Raw genomic sequence first — 21,194 nt, forward strand, 5'->3', positions numbered from 1 at the left:
GCGGGGGACTCCTTTTTATTTCCCTGCACAGGCAGCTGTCCTTTCATTTCACACTGGAGAAATGTTAAAAAGGAAGTGAGTGCTAAAGAAGCAGCCAGCCAGTTTGCTCACAGGAACACCGAAACTCATTTATTATGTTTTCTCTACCACGGCTGTCAGAGGCAGTATGCTTCTAAAGGCCAGTTGCTGGGAACTACAGGAGGGGACAATGCTGTTGTGTCCAGGTCCTAGAATCACAGAATTGTAGTGTTGGAAGGGACCCCAGAGTCATCTAGTCCAGCCTCCTGCAATGCAGGATTCACAGCTAAAGAATCCCTGACAGAAGAAGAAGAAGAAGAAGAAGAAGAAGAAGAAGAAGAAGAAGAAGAGTTTGGATTTGATATCCCGCTTTTCACTACTCGAAGGAGTCTCAAAGCGGCTAACATTCTCCTTTTCCTTCCTCCCTCACAACAAACACTCTGTGAGGTGAGTGGGGCTGAGAGACTTCAGAGAAGTGTGACTAGCCCAAGGTCACCCAGCAGCTGCATGTGGAGGAGTGGAGACACGAACCCGGTTCCCCAGATTACGAGTCTACCGCTCTCAACCACTACACCATGCTGGACAGGTGGCTATTCAACCTCTGTTTAAAAACCTCAGACGGAGGAGAGTCCACCACCTCCCCAATATGTCCTGGTGTGTTTCAATTATTGCTTTTTAACCCGTTTCTTTTTATTACTTTGCATTTCATAACGTCAGTTTTCAATGTGGTGAGCCACCTTGAATGATCACCGTCTCATTAACGCAACCTGTAGTTAGGCTCTTAGGCTTACGCCGTACATGGAAAAGAAGAACTCTCCCTTCCATTCCTTTCCGTTTTTGAAATGCAACAGCAGAGATGTTCGAGAGACCACCCTGAGCTGCCGAGAGAAGATAGGCCATCAATCTAAATAAATAAATTCCTCGCTGCAAGTTGCACCCTTCGCCCCCCGTCTGTAAAGAAATATTTGTCACAATGCCTCTCCTTGCCGCGAGAGCCCAACACTCACGTCGCTGGAACAAGCTTATTGCCTGGTCCACCACTGAGCCTAAAACTGTAAACAGCTGTGGATCTTTGTAGTCATTAACAGACTCCTATTGAGTAGTGCAGAAGCCTGAATTCACCAAGGGAATGGGCTTGGCGCAAAGCCTAATTGTGATACTTGCAAAGTTTTAAAATAGGGGATCTGACGGTGGGCCAGCAACCCTGTTAAGCCGAGTTTCGTTATTTGTTTTCTCACTACGGCCCTGCGTTTCCTGATCCAGTGCGCATTGCTGGGAAGTGAAGACTCCTCAGCTGTACACTATGTGTATTGCGGGGAGGGGGGGAATGGAGTGGAAGCACAGAGATGTTAGGCAACTTGTTACTCAGCCAAGAAAGAAGCTTGCTTTTTAGTACAGACGAAACGTATTAAAATCCCCGTTCTCTGATTCCTGGTTTTGCTGCAACTTGGGCCACATTCACGCCATACATTTTGTGCACTGTGATAACCACAGCTGTGGCTTCCCCCCCCAAAGAATTCTGGGAGCTGTAGTTCCCCCTATCCCCCTCATGGAACTACAATTTGCAGAGCTCCCTGTGAAGAGGGATTGCTAAGGCACTCTGAGAATGGTAGCTCTGTGAGGGGACTCGGGGTTTTCCAATAACTCTCAGCACGATTAACGAACTACAGCTCCCAGAAATCTTGGTGCATGGCGGATAGAGGGGGCTGGGATCCAACCTGCCACCTGGAAAAAGTTCCTCCGTCTGCGATTTAAATTGCTATGCACTGGTGTGGCCTTTTCCAGGTTTATTTTGCACAGAAACGATTCCATTCATCGTTCTGAGGCAGGCCTTTTTAGACTTTCCATTCAGGCCGTTGCCAGAACCTGCACAGCTAAGAGGTCATTACACTCCTGGAGGTATTAAAGGGAGCCCTGCAATTGTATTGGTAGGTTCAATAATTTGCAGATTAGCCATAAATAAAACAAAATCAAACAAAATGAACCTTTTAGTGCACTTGCCAAAAGAAAGGATTCTGGCACATAATTTTAATTATCCAGCAGAGCCTTTCCCTCGATGGGGGTATTTATCAAATCCAAAACGGCTCTGGTCAAGCAGTATTAAGCTAACACACACAAACACACAATCAAAACCAGCTTTACTTATGCCACAAAACCAAATAATAATTTATTTAAGTTTATATAGCCATGTGGAATATAGCTCTCCCCAACTTCTATATATCCAGAACACCTGTGGCATGATGGGTAACTGAAGCCTATACTATGAATGGGCAAATCTCTTTGCTTCTATGTAACCCAACTAGACCCATTTCTGCATTAAATGATCTATCTATACGAGAACAGGTGGGTTAAATGCTGCACGTGCTAGTTCTCCCTGAGGAGCTTCCCTGCAAGGTAGCCCCTTGGGAAGGAGCTGCAACAGGAACCACAAAGCATTTAATCCTGCCGTTGACCAGATTCAATCCTGAGGTTGTGCTGGTCGGCTGTGGGTGGCTTCCTGGCAGGGAAGCCATTCATGGTAGGCACAGCAAATGGCTCCGCGCACGACTTAAGATTTCACTTACCAGCTGGTAAGCGGGAAAATTCAATCCTGGTCAGGGTCAGTTGCTGCCCTGCAGAGGAAGCAGCCCCTTACAGGATCGGATCCTACTGCCTACTAGCTAGGATTCAGTTCTGCCTGGTGCTGCTTCAGAGGATGGGAAAAGCAGACCGTCCTTCAGGTAGAAAGTTTGGTAGGAAAGACATCCGCACACACAAGGTGGGAAAATTGCAGAGGCTCTGCTCTCTGCTTTGGGTGAATGCAAGGAGGTTGGCAGGTGTTGTCATGCTCCCCAACTCAACTATTTATGGCAGGGTTGTGAATAGGAAACGTCAGATCTCTCTACCTGGCCCTTGGGACAGTCCAAACTGGCATTCTTGCCCTTAAGATTCTATTCACCTTAAAGATACAGTAACATATATCTGTCATTGAAATTCTACTCAATATTGATCCGGAGTAGATTCCAATGTATTGTTAGCAGAGTAAAAAACTGAAACATGTTGCAGGATTCCCAAAAATAGACCAGAGGCAACTGCATTTCATCCAGCAGAGCTTTACTCCTACTGAAGGCAAATGAGCATCATGGTCACAAATCCAATACATTCAGGATTGGCACTGTCCATAAGAAATCCAGTTGCAGCAGACTTAACTTGAACTTACAATAACTTATATAATAAGTCTGAACCTTTACACTAAGCATACTATGTACAGAACAGCACACCAGGAGGAAAAGAGATAGAAAGAGAAAGTGAAACCCTGTTTAGGGAAGCTTTTCATATTTGATGAATTGTTGTATTTTAATATTTTTCTGGAAGCCACACAGAGTGGCTGGGGATAATAATAAAATAATAATAATAATAATAATAATAATAATAATAATAATTATTATTATTATTATTATTATTATTATTATTATTATTATTACCCAGGTTCCTTCTAGCCTTACTTTTATTGTCAGCATTACCTTGACAGAAAGAGATAAGAGAACCAGTTCAAACCAGCTGTTCTCAGCTTCTCTCAAGGAATAACCCAAACATCATGAAGCTTCTTTCACACAGAGAAGCTTCTCTAGAAGCTTCCAGAACCCTCTTGAATAGGAAAGATCTCTGCATATCAGATCAACACTTTCTGTACTAAGAAATGCTAACTGACAATATCATGACATTATTTGTTGTAATTGTTAAGAGTGGATGCCTGTTTAACAATTACTTGTTGATTTCTGAGAGTTAATTTTATTGTACACTTTAAATTCTAATAGATTATTGGATATTACTTTGTTTGATATAAATCGTTCCATTTTAAAGTTGTGTTTAATTATGAATTTTTTGTGTCGTATCGGATTTTTTAAGGTGTGTGTCCTTTGTTGTATATTTTGTTGCCGTAAGCCGCCTGGCGCATACTAATATTGAAAGGTGGTATTCAAATTAAAAGTGAAATGAATGGTGTGTGTGCAAAGGGGGTAGCTGAATGGGAGAGAGGTGGAAGCGTGGAAATGGGGGAGGGTGATCTGTGTGCAAGGGGGAGTTGGGAAAAGGAAGGGGGCAAGGGGGGAAGCAGGTGAAGGTGAAAATGGTGGGAGGTGGAAAGGTGGGGTTGCAAAAAGACTGTGTCGGAGGCATGGGACTGAGGTTGAAGGCGGAAGTGGGGGTACCAAAGGGGCCGCAGAACAGGAGGGGATACTGACGTTTTCAAACTATTTTTAAAGAAAATTCGCCAAAAAAAAAACCCAACAGGTTGCCACGCAGGTGGTCTGTGAGCAGGGGATGCATGAGAGTAGGGAGGAAGAAGGATGGGAATTTGGGTGAAAGTGAAAACAGGGTGTAAAGTGGGGCTGCAGAGCAGAAGGAAGAAGTGGCTTCGGGAATGGGGTTGGGAAAGTGAAAAGGAAACTTAGTAGTTGTGTGGGGTAGGAAGGGGAAGTTGCAGAAGGTTCATGTAAGGAAGTGGTGATGGGGTTGTTAAGCAGAGTGAGCAGGGGTGCAGTCCCTCATACTTTAAATATATAAATCTCTTTCTGTCTGTGTTTGTGTGTGTGTATATGTGTGTGTGTGTGTGTGTATGTGTGTGTGTATGTGTGTGTGTGTGTGTGTGTGTATATATATATATATATATATATATATATATATATATATATAGCAACAAAGACACAAGCAGGTTTTAGAACTCCCGGGATCTAACAAAAACAGTGCTGATATAATCTTGTATATGCTTTAGTTTCCTCATTTCAAATGCATCATTATCCAGCCTCGGAGAACAACATGGGAATCCAAACGAAATAAACATACTATGTGAATGAACAGTCAGTTCCACTTTGTAAAATATTAGCCATGTAATCTGCCATCAGGGGCAAAATTATAACTAAAAACGAAATTTAAGAATATTATTTCATCCAGCATCCTAGAAGGAAAGACACTTCGGGGCTTTCAGTAAGCCAAAATTAAAAGTATTAAAAGTTTGCTACTTTCCCTTTGCAACCATTTTAAACCCTTTTCGTGTAATGAGGACTTAAACTAAGTAAATTGTTTTCTGTTGGTAGCAACAAGGCCCTGTTCTGCAGCTATCCAGGTTCTGATTTATGGAGATGATTCAAACTGAATACTAGGGATGGAGGAGAAAATTGAGTGTGCATTTAAAGCCAAATCTATCAACTCCTCACTGTCTGGAACAAACAAAAAAGAAAACTGTCCTTAGAAATTTGCATTTATCCAATTTTTGCAATGTACTTCTCCAACCTAATACTGTCTACAAAAGTGCACATACAATTGACTATATTAGTGAAAATAATGCACATAAGTGGACTACATTAGGGGAAATTGCTTGCAAAAATGTGTACGCTAGGCAAAACTGCGTAAAAAACTGTTTATTGGGAGAAAATTGCACTAAAACGCAATTTTTCATGAGGAGTTTTTTTTTCTTTTTTTAGATTACAAATAGCTGCAAAAAGTGGAGAACTGAATTTATGATTAGGAAAATGAGTAACAAGAAAACCAACATTGACAGATCCTTCCATCCCTGCTGAATACTCTTCTTCATCTTTCATGTAGCTCAAATGCAGTGAGAGCGATGAAAGAATGAGAATCTGGAAATGGCATACCCTCAACCTCTCCTCCTTTTTTAGTTACGTATAGCAGAGTACCTTTAAGTACAGTAACAGCAGCATGACATTGTCTCATGTTAGAGGTTATCCCACATTCAAATGAAGTCTGATGTGACATGACAGATGGGCCACATCTCATCAGCAAGTCATGGAAAGACTGGCTGAAGTATTTTGTTCCATTTCAGTTGGTTTTAAACACACACACACACACACACACACACGTATGTATGTGGACAAATGGCAGGAGAGAAGAAAAGAGAAGAAAATTTGGATATAGAATGTTTTAAGTGTGAGATAGTTTTGGAGGAACAGATACCTTTAGCTTAGAGCAGTTTCTGCTGTTGGCTTCCAGCATCCTCCTCGTGAGGCAGTCACCTCCTTCTGTCTAATGACAGGACCAGCCCTATATGTATCCTCACAATAACTCTAAGGTAGGATAGGTTGAGAGCAACTAACCCAAAATCACCCCATGAGCATGATTGTGGAGTGAAGATTTGAACCTAGGTCATCTCAGTCCTAGTCCAACACTGTAACCCAAGGGTGAACTGAATTACGCCTCACAGAGGTCCTAATTTGGTCCATGGGGCCATTTCCCCCCAAACCCCACCCACCTGCCACATCCCTGATCAAGACTGAGGGACATCACCTTTGAACTCCAATTCCAAGCAACTTGTATTGAAACCACTTGCAAATGGACCAAGCCTGTTGAAATTTCTCACTGGGCATCAGGGGATTGACAAGTGGTTCGCCATGATAACCTGTCAAAAGTTGGCTCATGGTGGGAAGGAAGGATCTGGACCAGTGATGGGATCCAGATCCCCAACATCCTGGGTCTCAGTGTGAGTTACTAAGCCAAACACAGTGCAACCATTCATGGTTCCTGTCTAGGGAATTATTCAACATTCCTATTTTTCGGTGTGTATTGGACTGCAAAAACAGGGGATTTCCAAGCCCCTAGCAAGAGAGATCTGAAGGAGGTGCATCTTTCATTTAATGTACATGCTTGGGCAAAACCTTCCAAGATGTTTCCTCTTCAGCCAGCCCTTTCCCCACAGAAGGGCTGTGGGTGGGGCCACTGATATGCCACTGTCCAGGTCCCACAAACACCTAAAAGCCCAACTGGAACTAGCCTGTACAGTATTAACTCTCAGGCACAGGCATTTTGAGCAGAGCTTTAGTTGCACCACAAAACATGCCAGAACAAATGTTGGAGATGATCCAACTTTTATCTGCGCACAGGAGGTGGCCTATAATTACCACTCAAAACTCAGGCAAGATGAGAATGACAAAATGTGCCAACCGATCCTTTGAGTGTTCTTTCCCCCCTCACAAATAAGCTGAACTACTGTGGAGACTAGTGAATAAAGGGCTTCTGTGTTCTAAGTTCAAGTCCCAGACTGCTGAGGTGAAGCTGAATATCATCCCCACTGACTCAGTAGACCAAATTGCACCGTCTCATGCCAGAAGCATAGGCCACTGGTGGTTGACCTGGTGCCCTGCAGATGTTGAGCTACCATCCTTTAACATTGGCCATGCTGGCTGGGGTTGAGAGAAGTTGGAGTCCAGCAATGTCTCCAGGGTACCACATGAACCATCCCTGAACAGGCAATCCCAGTAATATAAGTCAGACTGCTATATGAACCGATGCACTGACTTTCAAAATGAGGGCTCCCACAGGTGGCCAATGTATTGAACATCCATCCTGAGTTGCTTACAGAAAGCTTATGTGGAGAATAGATTATATCTGGCATTTATCCAGCATTCCTTCTGATTTGTTTTCAGGGAGGCTATACAACAATGAGCATTCATCCTGCATTCATCCAGATTTGCTTGTGGGATTTTAGATGCCGTTCATTCATCTCATACTCTTCAGTGCATTTCCCGGTCACTTTCCAAACTGCAAAAAGTCTGTTCTTTTTTAAAGTGGATTTGTTGCACTAGGGTGACAGAGCCGTTTAATCTACTAACGGCGCAAACCTAAATTTCCCAGGATCTGCTTGGTTCCCACCTGCAAAATACTGACAACCTGGGGCTGCCGGAGTTCCTCACTTTGCTGGTATTCCTCAGATGTGTATCCAATATCCCTCGATGGGAAAATCAGTTAGGACCGACAGATTTTTCTATATCACAAGAACATATCACTGCATGGACAAAGGTCATGGACAAAGTTCTTTCCCAAGCCCTGAAGTAACTTGCCCACTATGACCATTGCACCTAAGAACTGCTGTGGAATATTTGTACAAAACACTCGTGCATGCTAGAGCACCTGAGAAATGAAACCAAGTGCACTTTCCCTGCCATGTACCAGATGCCCAAGAGTTTCTAAGCAGTCACATCCACATGGAAGATGTTCCTCAAAGATGACAAATTTGACAGTATAGAATGTTGAATATGGACCTATCAACATGCTGGGTGGCCCCTGGTAAGTGGCAGAGTCTCTTGGTGCTCTTTCAGACATTCCATGAAAGTATGGACAGAAAAATGTATGATTGACACACAACATCCTTTATTCATGCTGAAGGTGAGGAGAGATCTGCTCATCTCCCGTACTGGGGAAAAAATATCCCTGTGTTGTATGAGTTCTTCATATGTCCTCCAAGATGCTCAAGCAGAAGATGTGAGAGAGGATGCATACTACCTAAAGGAATTCTGAACTGCATCCAAAAATGTCGTAAAGGCCAGTTACCAGATATATCAATTGCATGAAGGTTTTGTGGGCAAGCTTGACCGCATGGCTGGCTTCTAATCCAGTCATACAAAGGTTCACCCAGCATGGATTTAAAAACAAAACAAAACAACTCATCACAGGAAGTTGCAGTTCTACATGAAGAAAAGCTTCGTGGGACTTTGCTCCTTCTGTTCCAATATACACAAAAGAATCTAGTCCACAAAGGAAAGGAAAGAAGAGTAAAATGCCGCCTACTTCATCTCCTGTTCTTTCTAGAGACAAAACAATAGCTCAGTGGTAGAACATGTTACATGCTTTTAGATTGTTTTAGATGTTTTTGACGGTTTTAAATAGGTTCTTATTTTATTTTTAATTGAATTGTTTTATCAGAGATATATTTGCTGCTCTGGGTTCCTTTGGGAGGGAGAGCAGGATATACATTTAATTATTAAATAAAACCAAAGAAATTAAGAGTGAAAGGCGGACTTTGCTGGATCAGCCTAGTGGTCCATCTGGTCCAGCATCCTGTTCTCTCAATGACCAACGAGATGCTTGCGATGGGAAGCCCACAAGCAGGACATGAGAACATCAGCACTCTCCCTGCTAGTGCTCCCCACCAACTGGGTTTCAGGGACATGCCATCTCTTTTACTGGCGGTACTACACAGCAGTCACTGCAAGTAGCCAATGATTGATTGCCTCATCCTTCATGAATTTGTCTAGCCCTATATTTTAAAGCTCTCCAAGTTGGTGACCATCACTTCATCGCCTGGGAACAAATTCCATAGCTTGACAGTGCTCCTGGTGAAGAAGTGCTACAGTTTTGTCTGTCCTGAATCTTCCAGCACTCAGAGCACATTCCGAGTATGTGCTTTTACATGTAGGAGAGAGGTGGGGAACCTAGGGCCCACCAGATGTGGTTGGACCAGAACTCCCATCACTCCTGACCATGCTGACTAGGGATGAAGGGGAGTTCAAATCCAACCACATCTGGGTGGGCCACTTAGGTTCCCCATCCCTGATGTAGAAGGTTTCAGGTTTCATCCCTGGCATCTCCAATTAAAAAGAATCAGGGGACAGGTGATGGTAAGATGTCCACCAGGGAACCGCTAGTAGGTGGAGTAAACAATGCTAATCTAGAAGGACCAGTAATTTAACCTGGTGGAAGGTCAGCTTCCTGTAATCCTAATTTTCTCTGGGCAGACGTACAATCACTGCCATTAACCACCAGATAACCCTCATCACTTTAGTTCCTGGCCCATATAAGAGTTAGTGCATGAAACATAAATGGCTGTTCATGAGTAAGGTTAGCTGAGCCAATTAATGCCGTCTTCTGGAAATGAGCTTTGAGGTTATTTCAATTAAACCTGCTATCGGGAAGGATCTGAAGTATCCAGTATACTTAGGAATTTTTAAGAGGTTGTCTTCTTTACTGCTCCTCAGAGGAAACCTAAATGCTATGTTGAATTTTATCATCCCACCTTGGTTATTGCAAGCTTGAGCTCGGTAACATTTCCATTGCCCTCTTTCTGTCCCTCTTGGTTCTATGGGCTCTTTCACATGGCGCAACGTGACGCAGAAAATGGGATACATGACTCATTTGCACTTTCCCTTTCTTTGCAACAAGTTGCTCTTCTCCATAAAGGAAACTCATGCATCCTGCCCACAAGGATTTTCACCCATTTGGTTTCCTTTCTCATATGAAAGATTTGTAGGTTTCCTTTTGTGTAGGTGGGCAACGCATGGCCAAGCTTGGAAGCAAAAGTCACAAGCGTGTCTGCTTGTAGAACACATGCAATCCTCTGTCTCTCACCCCTGGCCTCCTTAGCCACTCCCTGTTTGCCTTGCTGCTGTTTCTCTTGCTTTTGTCTATTTCACAACTAAACAAGTTTTCACACACCCTCTAGAAATAGAGGAGAGTTTGTGGCTGTCAAACCTCATGGGAGAGATTTCAAAAGAAGCAGGGCCACCACAGAAAAGCCCCTGCTATTGTCACGGTCAGGTACCCAGAGCAGCATTTCAGAGTCAAATCTTAACACACCTAACATAAAAAGGTGGAAGTTTTTCTTCCCTTTTTCAAGGAGAACTTTATTTCTGGTTTGCCTCGTTCTTTGAAGGCCTCTAAAACATTTCCTTAAAGGAATCAAAGTTATTTTATTTTGCTTTAAAGCATGACCCATCAAGGTAATGAGCGGAAGAGAAAGAGTCATATTTATTCATCAAGCAAATATGAAATATTCCATTTAGATTGTGACAGCCAATATCTTCCATTGTGTACAAAATGTTAAATATATGCCTGATTGTCAGGCTTCTGTTAAAAGAGGAGGCGGTTTACAAGTGAAAATCTGATTGACAAGTCCACCAAAGGCTCATTAATTAATGTGGTGGCAGCAGTCAGGGAAAAGCTGGCAAGCAGCCAGGTAAGAGTCCTCTGTCTGTTTGCTTTTGGTACAGGTGCAAAGTGACTGACAGTAGATTTTAGATAGGGGGTTGGGTGGAGGTTCCTTTCATCTTCCAGAGGCCTTGAGCAAGGAGAGAAAGGAAAAACCAAGTGTTTCATCACAAAGCACAACACGGTTTTTAAAGATGGTTTGGCAAAGATGTCACCCATGACCTGGGCAGACCTTCATTCCTCAGCAGGGAAAGTAAATTTAACTATCAGAAAATTAGTAAGGGGGGGGGAGGGACCTGCCCCCTTATACATATATACAAAACATCATTCAAATTCCTTAAGAGGCTGCCACCTTGTCCCAGCAAGAGGAGAAATTATTTCAGTCTGCACTTTAAAGCAAACCGACCTAATCCACTTACATGTTGGTCAGAACACAATCGGATTATACATTTCTCCTAATTCAGCTATCCAATTTCAGACTTTTTAGATTTTTGTTTCGTTTTTAAATGCACATAAAAATGTGTATTGGATGGGGCAATGCACTAAAACAACAACAACAAACAACAACAACAACAACAACAACAACAACAACAACAACAACAACATGTTTTTAATACCTATTTTATGCCCCAGTCACTCTGGGCGACTTCCAACAAAAAGATGAAAAGCATCCAAAGGTATATATTTTAGGGGGAGACTGCATGCACACAAAGTCCATCCAATTTAAATGTGAATTTTTAGGGCTGTATTCATAGAATCAAAGGACTGTAGAGTTGGAAGGGACCCTCAGCTGCTCAAGCAGAATGACTTCCACTTACACAATGATTTTTGCTTCTGTAATGACTTCTACTTATGTCTCGATGCTTTCTGCTTCCTTCCCCTCACCCCAAGTAGATCTTTTCTGAGTCCCAACCCCCTCCCCCCCCCCAAAAAAAAATCTCTGGAGCAGATTTGAGGATAGTGGGGTGTGCACACAGTGGGAGGAGTGGGAAAACCCCACTGCACCTGTGCAGTTATTTAGCCGAACGCCGCCCTTAGTGCATTAAAGAAAATCTGCAGAGAAAACCTTGAAAGGATGGAGCTATTATTGAGCATACACAAAACTCAATTTGAAATGAAAGCAGGCTGATCCACACACCCCTTTATCGTGCACCAGAACCGTGGTCCTCAGAGAGAGGAGATCTGGGTCTCTGACATAAATGCCAGAAGGCAGTCTTCAAATCAGTAACCCCACTATAAGCAGCCAGACATTCCTTTGGATAAATGTGTTCATAATGGGTAGATCTGTCGATTTTACTTCCTCTCGGTTTCTCATTTATCCACTCATCATGAGAACGACAGAGAGTCAACAAGAAAATACATCATCATTGTAGTGCAACTTTTAGTATGAAATTTTGCTTAATAGACTCAAACTTGCAAAGCAATTTTCCTTGATGTAATGCAATTTTGCATGTTATTTTATCTAATATAGTTCTTTTTTTTTATAAGAGTTTATTGACATTTTTACTTATAACAACATACAACCTTAACCACACCTACATTTATACACATACAAAACAAATACAATTACACATCTTATACAAAAATTGCCATGATTTTTCTTCTTAATTAGACATCTACAAAAAAAAAATTTCTTTTTCCAATCTTGACAGTTGACTTCCCCTGCCTTTTCACCTTCGAGTTTATATCCATAATCTACTTTTTAACCTCTTCATTTAAAAAAAAAATTTAAACTTAATTATATATATAAAGTAAAACATTCATCTTAATCTTCATCTTAGTCTTAATCATCTTAATCTATAAACTTAAACCACTTAAAATGACTTCATTTATACTACATCCTTATAAGTCCTCACAAATCATCCTCATCAAATCTATCTCTTCTATCCTTTGAACTGCTGCTGATAACATAAAAACTTGAAATATCTCTTTTCATATTCAAACAAATAATAAAACAAACTATTGTTGACAGTGTTCACCCTCCAATTTCAAAATACCATAACAGATTGCTTTAGATTTTACTTAATACTTCACCCCACACCCCCTCTGTCCATTCTTCTTCTCCTGATGGCATCAGCACTGAACTTCCATGCAACTTCCCTCTCCCAACGTCCACAGATCCAGGCACAGTCCAAAGCTCTCCTTGCCACGAGCTCCGAGGTATCCAACTCTCCCTCTCTCAGCTTCTCCGGTTCTTTGTAGCATTCCTTTTCTTCTTGTAAATACCTTAATTCTCTGTCCCTGGCCCCCGAGCTCACACCTCGGGGACTGGATATAGCAAATCTTAACATCGCCTTGGGGCTGCCACCCCCAACAAGCGAATTTCTTCTCCGAAGTAGCTCATTCATTTCTTCCCATCTTTCCATCCATCCTCTCAGCTCTTTGACAAGATTTCCTTCCAAAGTGTCAAAAGTTTTGTTAGCCTCCTCTGTGGGCAGTTGGTTCCATTTCAGACCCCCACACAAGACTTTGACTTTTCTGTAAATTAGTTCCACCTTCAAGGCAGTGAGCCTTTGTTCATCTGTTAGTCCAGAGTTCAATACCAGTTCAAGGACGAAACCCAGCATACTGGCAGAGGAGGAGGAAGTGGGTATCATATTTCTTCTCCTGTCTCTTTGTTCGTCGCCATTTTCCTAAGCTGGAGCGCAAACACCGCAACTTTAAATAGAGATATTTTCCGCTAGTTAGCTTCCCAAGAAAAAAGTTTGCCAGTCTCATGTATCGATTTTAGATACTTTATAACCAGTTCTGTGGCAGCAATCCCTCAAATTGGTTAATTTCTTAGGCTCGAAGGGAGGGAGGCAGGCTGCCTTTCTCCTTCCCCCCGGATCGTTCCAAAAACACGATTTCTGCCAAGATTATTTACTCACGACCACCGGGTTCCTTTAGCTCCATTCTTCACAGGTAGAACTTGGACGCTCACCGCGGGCTTTGCCGCCGCATTTGCATCCCGGTTGGGGCATATCCCCGTAAGCCCGGCTCCGTTGTCCCTTCACCCCCACTCCCCCTTTACAGGGGGGTAGGGGAAGGGTTCGGAGCCTCCGCGGGCACAGCCGGGGAGCCCAGGGTGCGGGACGCTCTTCCCGCACCCCAACCGGAGCCGCGCGCTGCGGTAGCGCGGCTCCTAACCCCCGGGATGGATCGGGCGCCTCGCAGCCGAAGCAGCCCCGACCACCCGCTATGGCGTCGCCAGCCGGAAGCCTATTTTATCTAATATAGTTCAAAGGGTGACTGTATTTTCATCTGGGCGTTGTTTCTGAAAGTGAGAATCATGTTAAGTTTGTCTTTAAAGGTGAAGTGGATCAAAATTCTCCCCCCATCAATGTAATATAGATTTCACCCATATGAGAATGTTGCAATGCAGTTTAAATGCATATTTAAATATGCGTTTTACGGGGAAATGAACATTTAAACATGCCTCTTGAGGAAAGAATGCAGATTTACTTACAGATTTCGAAAGGATTGTTTTTAAATTCCCAGATTAATGGGAAAAAGGGAATGGAATTAAGGCAAAATTGACACGGGTCCTAAACCGACAGATCTGCCCGTCGCTGCTTTTAATCTTTTGACTATACGCGCCCCAAAATCACTGGGTGCCATTTCAACTTTGATTCTGCCTTCCTTGCTCTCCTCACAGCTCCTATTGCTTAAAACAAGAACCCAGTAATGTGGAGATACTGTGTCTTAAGCAAAGCTAGCACTAATGAATTCAATTTCATTGTCAACCTTTTCAGCCTTGTGATAGCAAAAGATTTTCAGTCACTTCAGGCCGGACTCTTCCTGGACTGGGGGTCATTTTTATGCTCTTTCAGGGTTAGAACCGTTGGCATGCCCTTACTGGAAGGCGCAAAAGTGAAATTAAACCTTAAAATGCCATTTATCTGATCCCCAATTAAAACATAATCTTTTTAGAGCTGTCAATAGCTACTGACTGGAATCAATAGGAGGAAAGATTATGATTGATAGTTCCCCAGTGGTTCCCAGTCAGAAAGGAAATAAATTGCTATTGTCAGGTCAGCAGGAAGCAGTGGGGTGTGTGTGTGTGTGAATGTGTACTGGGCTACAACTTGAGTAATAATTCTGGGGTGTTTGCTTCAGTGTAGAGAGTGGAAGAAAAATATCAAATAGATAAAATAAAATGCCAGAGTCTTGTCTAACACTCTCAGGATGTGAAAACATGTGTCTTTAGAAACACGATTTCTCAAAAAAGAAGGTTTCTCTCTCTCTCTCTCTCTCTCTCTCTCTCTCTCTCTCTCTCTCTCTCTCTCTCTCTCTCTCTTATCTTCCTATATATGCTGAAGTTTCTAAGTCAGTCTCTTAAGAGTGGGGGGCTTAGTTCCTTTTGCATTTGCATTTAAGAAATATAAGCTTACACTCCTTTAAGCAGATCCTGGATATTCTTCATCTTCACTTCAGGAGTTAAAGTTTTAACTATCTAAATCTAATGTTTGACATACGCCCGAGTATGTAAGCTTAGGGTAATAGGACTAAACTACTCTTATTTGCCCTGACCTACATTATGATCTCGTATTTCTAGGCCAGCTTAAGAAGTTCATGTTGAAATTCAATTTCCCAGTGTGTGGAGGGAACAGAAGCACTTTCAAATGTAATCTCCTTCCTTTTCTTCGGTTTTCCATACGTTCCAGCTTGCCTCAAGTGTCAGGGAAACGCGTTTGTCAAACGACAACACAAACAGCTTCATTTTAGGGGAGCCAAGCCAAAATGATCTGACTCGGCAGTGGCTCCTAAAGCTTTCACGAGATCCAAAACTGGGGCAGAGAGATCTTGTCGCAGAGGATGGGTTGGGAGCTGAACTGGATAGGAGTTTGAATGGTTTCACAGGTTACTGCCCTGACATGTTGTTGTTGTTCAGTCGTTCAGTTGTGTCCGACTCTTCGTAATCCCATGGACCAGAGCATGCCAGGCACCCCTATCCTCTACTGCCTCCCGCAGTTTGGCCAAACTCATGCCAGTCGCTTCGAGAATGCTGTCCAACCAGCTCATCCTCTGTTGTCCCCTTCTCCTTGTGCCCTCCATCTTTTCCAACATCAGGGTCTTTTCTAGGGAGTCTTCTCTTCTCATGAGGTGGCCAAAGTACTGGAGCCATGACATGGAGGTCAGAAAAAAAAACTTTTGGGGTGGGGTGGGGTTTGCACTGTTTCTTTTTTCTTTTATATTCTTTATTGAAAAGTAAAAAGTACAAGATTACAAGTGCACAGAGTAAGATAAGGCAGAAACAAGAAGAAACAAGAAATAGTACCCATGTGGAAAAAAACAACAAGAAAAAATATTGTGTACATTACAAAGGGGGGTCTGTGTTATTGTAGTTAACCAAACCTTAATCTAATATATTTATAAAAAATGAATTCGAAATATTGTTAAATTGGTCCATGGCAAGTCTACGTTTGTACACAACTTGTTCATGTATAGCGAGTATGTGTTGTTGTTGTTCTTCAGTCGTTCAGTCGTGTCCGACTCTTCGTGACCCCATGGACCAGAGCACGCCAGGCACGCCTATCCTTCACTGCCTCCCGCAGTTTGGCCAAACTCATGTTAGTAGCTTCGAGAATACTGTCCAACCATCTCATCCTTTGTCGTCCCCTTCTCCTTGTGCCCTCCATCTTTCCCAACATCAGGGTCTTTTCCAGGGAGTCTTCTCTTCTCATGAGGTGGCCAAAGTACTGGAGCCTCAACTTCAGGATCTGTCCTTCTAGTGAGCACTCAGGGCCGATTTCCTTGAGAATGGATAGGTTTGATCTTCTTGCAGTCCATGGGACTCTCAAGAGTCTCCTCCAGCACCATAATTCAAAAGCATCAATTCTTCGGCGATCAGCCTTCTTGATGGTCCAGCTCTCACTTCCGTACATTACTACTGGGAAAACCATAGCTTTAACTATACGGACCTTTGTTGGCAAGGTGATGTCTTTGCTTTTTAAGATGCTGTCTAGGTTTGTCATTGCTTTTCTCCCAAGAAGCAGGCGTCTTCTAATTTCGTGACTGCTGTCACCATCTGCAGTGATCATGGAACCCAAGAAAGTGAAATCTCTCACTGCCTCCATTTCTTCCCCTTCTATTTGCCAGGAGGTGATGGGACCAGTGGCCATGATCTTAGTTTTTTTGATGTTGAGCTTCAGACCATATTTTGCGCTTTCCTCTTTCACCCTCATTAAAAGGTTCTTCAATTCCTCCTCACTTTCTGCCATCAAGGTTGTATCATCAGCATATCTGAGGTTGTTGATATTTTTTCCGGCAATCTTAATTCCGGTTTGGGATTCATCCAGCCCAGCCTTTCTCATGATGAATTCTGCATATAAGTTAAATAAGCAGGGAGACAATATACAGCCTTGTCGTACTCCTTTCCCAATTTTGAACCAATCAGTTATTCCATATCCAGTTCTAACTGTAGCTTCTTGTCCCAAATAGAGATTTCTCAGGAGACAGATGAGGTGATCCGGCACTCCCATTTCTTTAAGAACTTTCCATAGTTTGCTGTGGTCGACACAGTCAAATGCTTTTGCGTAGTCAATGAAGCAGAAGTAGATGTTTTTCTGGAACTCTCTAGCTTTCTCCATAATCCAGCGCATGTTTGCAATTTGGTCTCTGGTTCCTCTGCCCCTTCGAAATCCAGCTTGCACTTCTGGGAGTTCTCGGTCCACGTACTGCTTAAGCCTGCCTTGTAGAATTTTAAGCATAACCTTGCTAGCGTGTGAAATGAGTGCAATTGTGCGGTAGTTAGAGCATTCTTTGGCACTGCCCTTCTTTGGGATTGGGATGTAAACTGATCTTCTCCAATCCTCTGGCCACTGCTGTGTTTTCCAAACTTGTTGGCATATTGAGTGTAGCACCTTAACAGCATCATCTTTTAGGATTTTAAATAGTTCAGCTGGAATATCATCACTTCCACTGGCCTTGTTGTTAGCAAGGCTTTCTAAGGCCCATTTGACTTCACTCTCCAGGATGTCTGGCTCAAGGTCAGCAACCACACTACCTGGGGTGTATGAGACCTCTATATCTTTCTGGTATAGTTCCTCTGTGTATTCTTGCCACCTCTTCTTGATGTCTTCTGCTTCTGTTAGGTCCTTTCCACTTTTGTCCTTAATTGTGGTAATCTTTGTACGAAATGTTCCTTTCATATCTCCAATTTTCTTGAACAGATCTCTGGTTTTTCCCATTCTGTTATTTTCCTCTATTTCTTTGCATTGCTCGTTTAGAAAGGCCCTCTTGTCTCTCCTTGCTATTCTTTGGAAATCTGCATTCAATTTCCTGTATCTTTCACTATCTCCCTCGCATTTTGCTTGCCTTCTCTCCCCCGCTATTTTTAAGGCCTCATTGGACAGCCACTTTGCTTTCTTGCATTTCTTTTTCATTGGGATGGTTTTCGTTGCTGCCTCCTGTATAATGTTATGAGCCTCCATCCACAGTTCTTCAGGCACTCTATCCACCAAATCTAAGTCCTTAAACCTGTTTTTCACTTCAACTGTGTATTCATAAGGAATTTGATTTAGATTGTATCTTACTGGCCCAGTAGTTTTTCCTACTTTCTTCAGTTTAAGCTGGAATTTTGCTATAAGAAGCTGATGATCAGAGCCACAGTCAGCTCCAGGTCTTGTTTTTGCTGAGTGTATAGAGCTTCTCCATCTTTGGCTGCAGAGAATATAATCAATCTGATTTCGATGTCGCCCATCTGGTGATGTCCATGTGTAGAGTCGTCTCTTGTGTTGTTGGAAAAGAGTGTTTGTGATGACCAGCTTGTTCTCCTGACAGAACTCTATTAGCCTTTGCCCTGCTTCATTTTGAACTCCAAGGCCAAACTTGCCAGTTGTTCCTTTTATCTCTTGACTCCCTACTTTAGCATTCCAATCCCCTATAATGAGAAGAACATCCTTCTTTGGTGTCATTTCTATAAGGTGTTGTAAGTCTTCATAGAATTGGTCAATTTCAGTTTCTTCAGCACTGGAAGTTGGTGCATAAACTTGGATTACTGCGAGTATGTACATATCTTCAATCCAATCATCAAAGCGAGCTGCATTTTTATTTTTCCAGTTCATCAATACCAGTCTTTTTGCGGGGCATTCATATTGTCCCTTGGTTAGATTCCTTGGAGGCCAGCAAAAACTTACGGAAGGGCAAGAGGGAGAAGTTCATATTTCATGCCACACAGAATTATTCCTCATAATATCCTGAGTTAAAGTGAGGTATAATGAGGGCCAGGTTATCAGAAAGAACACCTGCCCATAGATAGACCTGTTAGATCACTTGGATCAAGAGTGAGGGATCTCAGGCCTTGCAGCTGAATGCGTCTCTCAAGTCTAGCTGGCCCTTAGAACTCTCCTCAGGCTCAATCCCTCACTCTTCTTCTCTTCTTCTCTTTTGGCACTCATAGCCGAGTAAGACTGTCTTCCATAAACACAGTTTTAAAAATGAGTCCGTAAGTGACTGTGGAGACTAATTCTGGATCCATACGTCCTTCCACAGTGGGGACATTGGTTTCTGGGCAGGAGTTGATCATGGTGTGAATTTGCCAAGCATGCCTTCCTCTTAGCACGTTTCTCACTTGCATCCTGAGTTTGAGTGTCTACAAAGCACCAGCATTACGCTTTCCATTTTTTAGTTCGGAATAGAGCAGTTGCTTTGGAAGACGATAATCGGGCATCTGCACAAAGATGACCAGTCCAACGGAGTTGATGTTGAAGAATCATTGCTTCAACACTGGTGATCTTTGCTTCTTTCAGTACATGTTATGAGTACGCCTGTCTTTCCAAGTGATGTGTAAAAAATTTCGGCGACATCGTTGATGGAATCTTTCAAGGAGTTGGAGATGGCGTTTATAAGTGGTCCATGTTTCACAAGCGTACAGTAAGCTTGGTGGTACAATAGCTCTGTAAACAAGCATTTTGGTTTCCCTGCAAATGTCCCAGTCCTCAAACACTCTACAATTCAATCGGGAGAAAGCCACACTTGCAGAGCTCAGGAGGACTTCCCTTCCTTGGTGGTTTTTAAGCACGGTTTCAAGCCCCATGTTGTGTGAAAGATTCCTGCATTTCAGGGGTTGGACTAGATGACTCTCAGGGGTATCGTCCAACACTAGAATTATATGATTCTATGATTCTGCAATGCCCGACCCCTATAATGATTTTGTAGGGCTTGCTCCCTAGTTTAACGTGCTACAGAGCACTGTTGCTTTCCCTCCTCATCCTATTCTCTGGTCTGAAAGCAGGTGAAACTGGCACCTCACATATAAATAACTGAACCTTGTTGTTTCCTCATAATCACTCCAAACACCCCTGTGGATAATTCCTCTTCCTCTTCCCTCTTCCCACACCCCTTTATGTTAATAGGAGCACTGTGTAGGCAATATGCTTTAGAACGGCAATATCATGCCAGGTCAAAAGTTAAGTAAGTTTGTTCCATCCCTGCTATTTTGTGTTTTAAAGCAGACTTTTGTCAAGGCAGCCTCTCTCTGTTATTACTTCTTGAATGATAAGCACCGGGATTGACCTTCAAAAGAGATTTAAATGGGTCTTATCCGAAAAACAGTCTGCGAACATCTATAAACTAATACTCTGCCTTTTACACCTTCCTTTCTGAGGTGTAAAAAGACTGCAAATCAAAGTCAGCAAGCAACTTACAATAATGGATTTCAAAGTCAAAAATCTAATGCAAATCTCACTATTTGCTTACAGACGCTTTGAAGTCCTGACAGATTAAGTTTAGAAGTATTTTCATAGATGGTATCTACATAATCTAACACAGATGATTTCAGCAACTGAGCTGATGTTTCCAGTAGATACTTCATCTTTGCAACACCAACGGCACCAATACGAAACACATCTGTTGTTTATTTTATTTTATTTTTTCATATTTTTTGGCATTTGTTGTTTAATTATTATTTTTTTAAGGTTCCATGCAATTTATGGCACAACACCAAGGGGTTATAAATAATATCCTGCCTCTGTGGAAAGGTCTTTATCTCTGTAGGGGGAAAAAATGGCAGATGTGTGGGATAAAAGGAACTCCATCTCTGTTAAGCTTATATAAGGTAATTGACTTTGTTAAAGGACATTTAGGTGTTGTTTGATTTACATCTAGTGCCAGCTTAATGCATCAACCACGTAAGGTTCCACTTGTTTAAATATTTCATTTTAAAAGGTGCAGTAAGCGCATAACTTCATCAACATCCACCCTTCCCTGACTGAAATGGATTCTCCAGTTTAATCTATTACACCCATGACTTGAAGTAAATGAAGTCTTCACCCCTCTTCCTGACAAGAGAATGGAGGCTGTCATATTACTTATTCCCATCAAAGTTATACAAAGGACTGGGCAAAAGTCCCACTATACCTTTGTGCGTGCGCACACATGCACACGCACACAAACCTGTTATAAATTGGGAATTATATATTTTTAAAAAAAACATGAAAGTGAGGAACGGCAACCTGACATCTCTTGCTTCTTTCCTCTTCCTTTGTTTTCTTATCAGC

This window comes from Lacerta agilis, chromosome 1, assembly GCF_009819535.1.
Source record: "Lacerta agilis isolate rLacAgi1 chromosome 1, rLacAgi1.pri, whole genome shotgun sequence".
Classification (NCBI taxonomy): Eukaryota; Metazoa; Chordata; class Lepidosauria; order Squamata; family Lacertidae; genus Lacerta; species Lacerta agilis.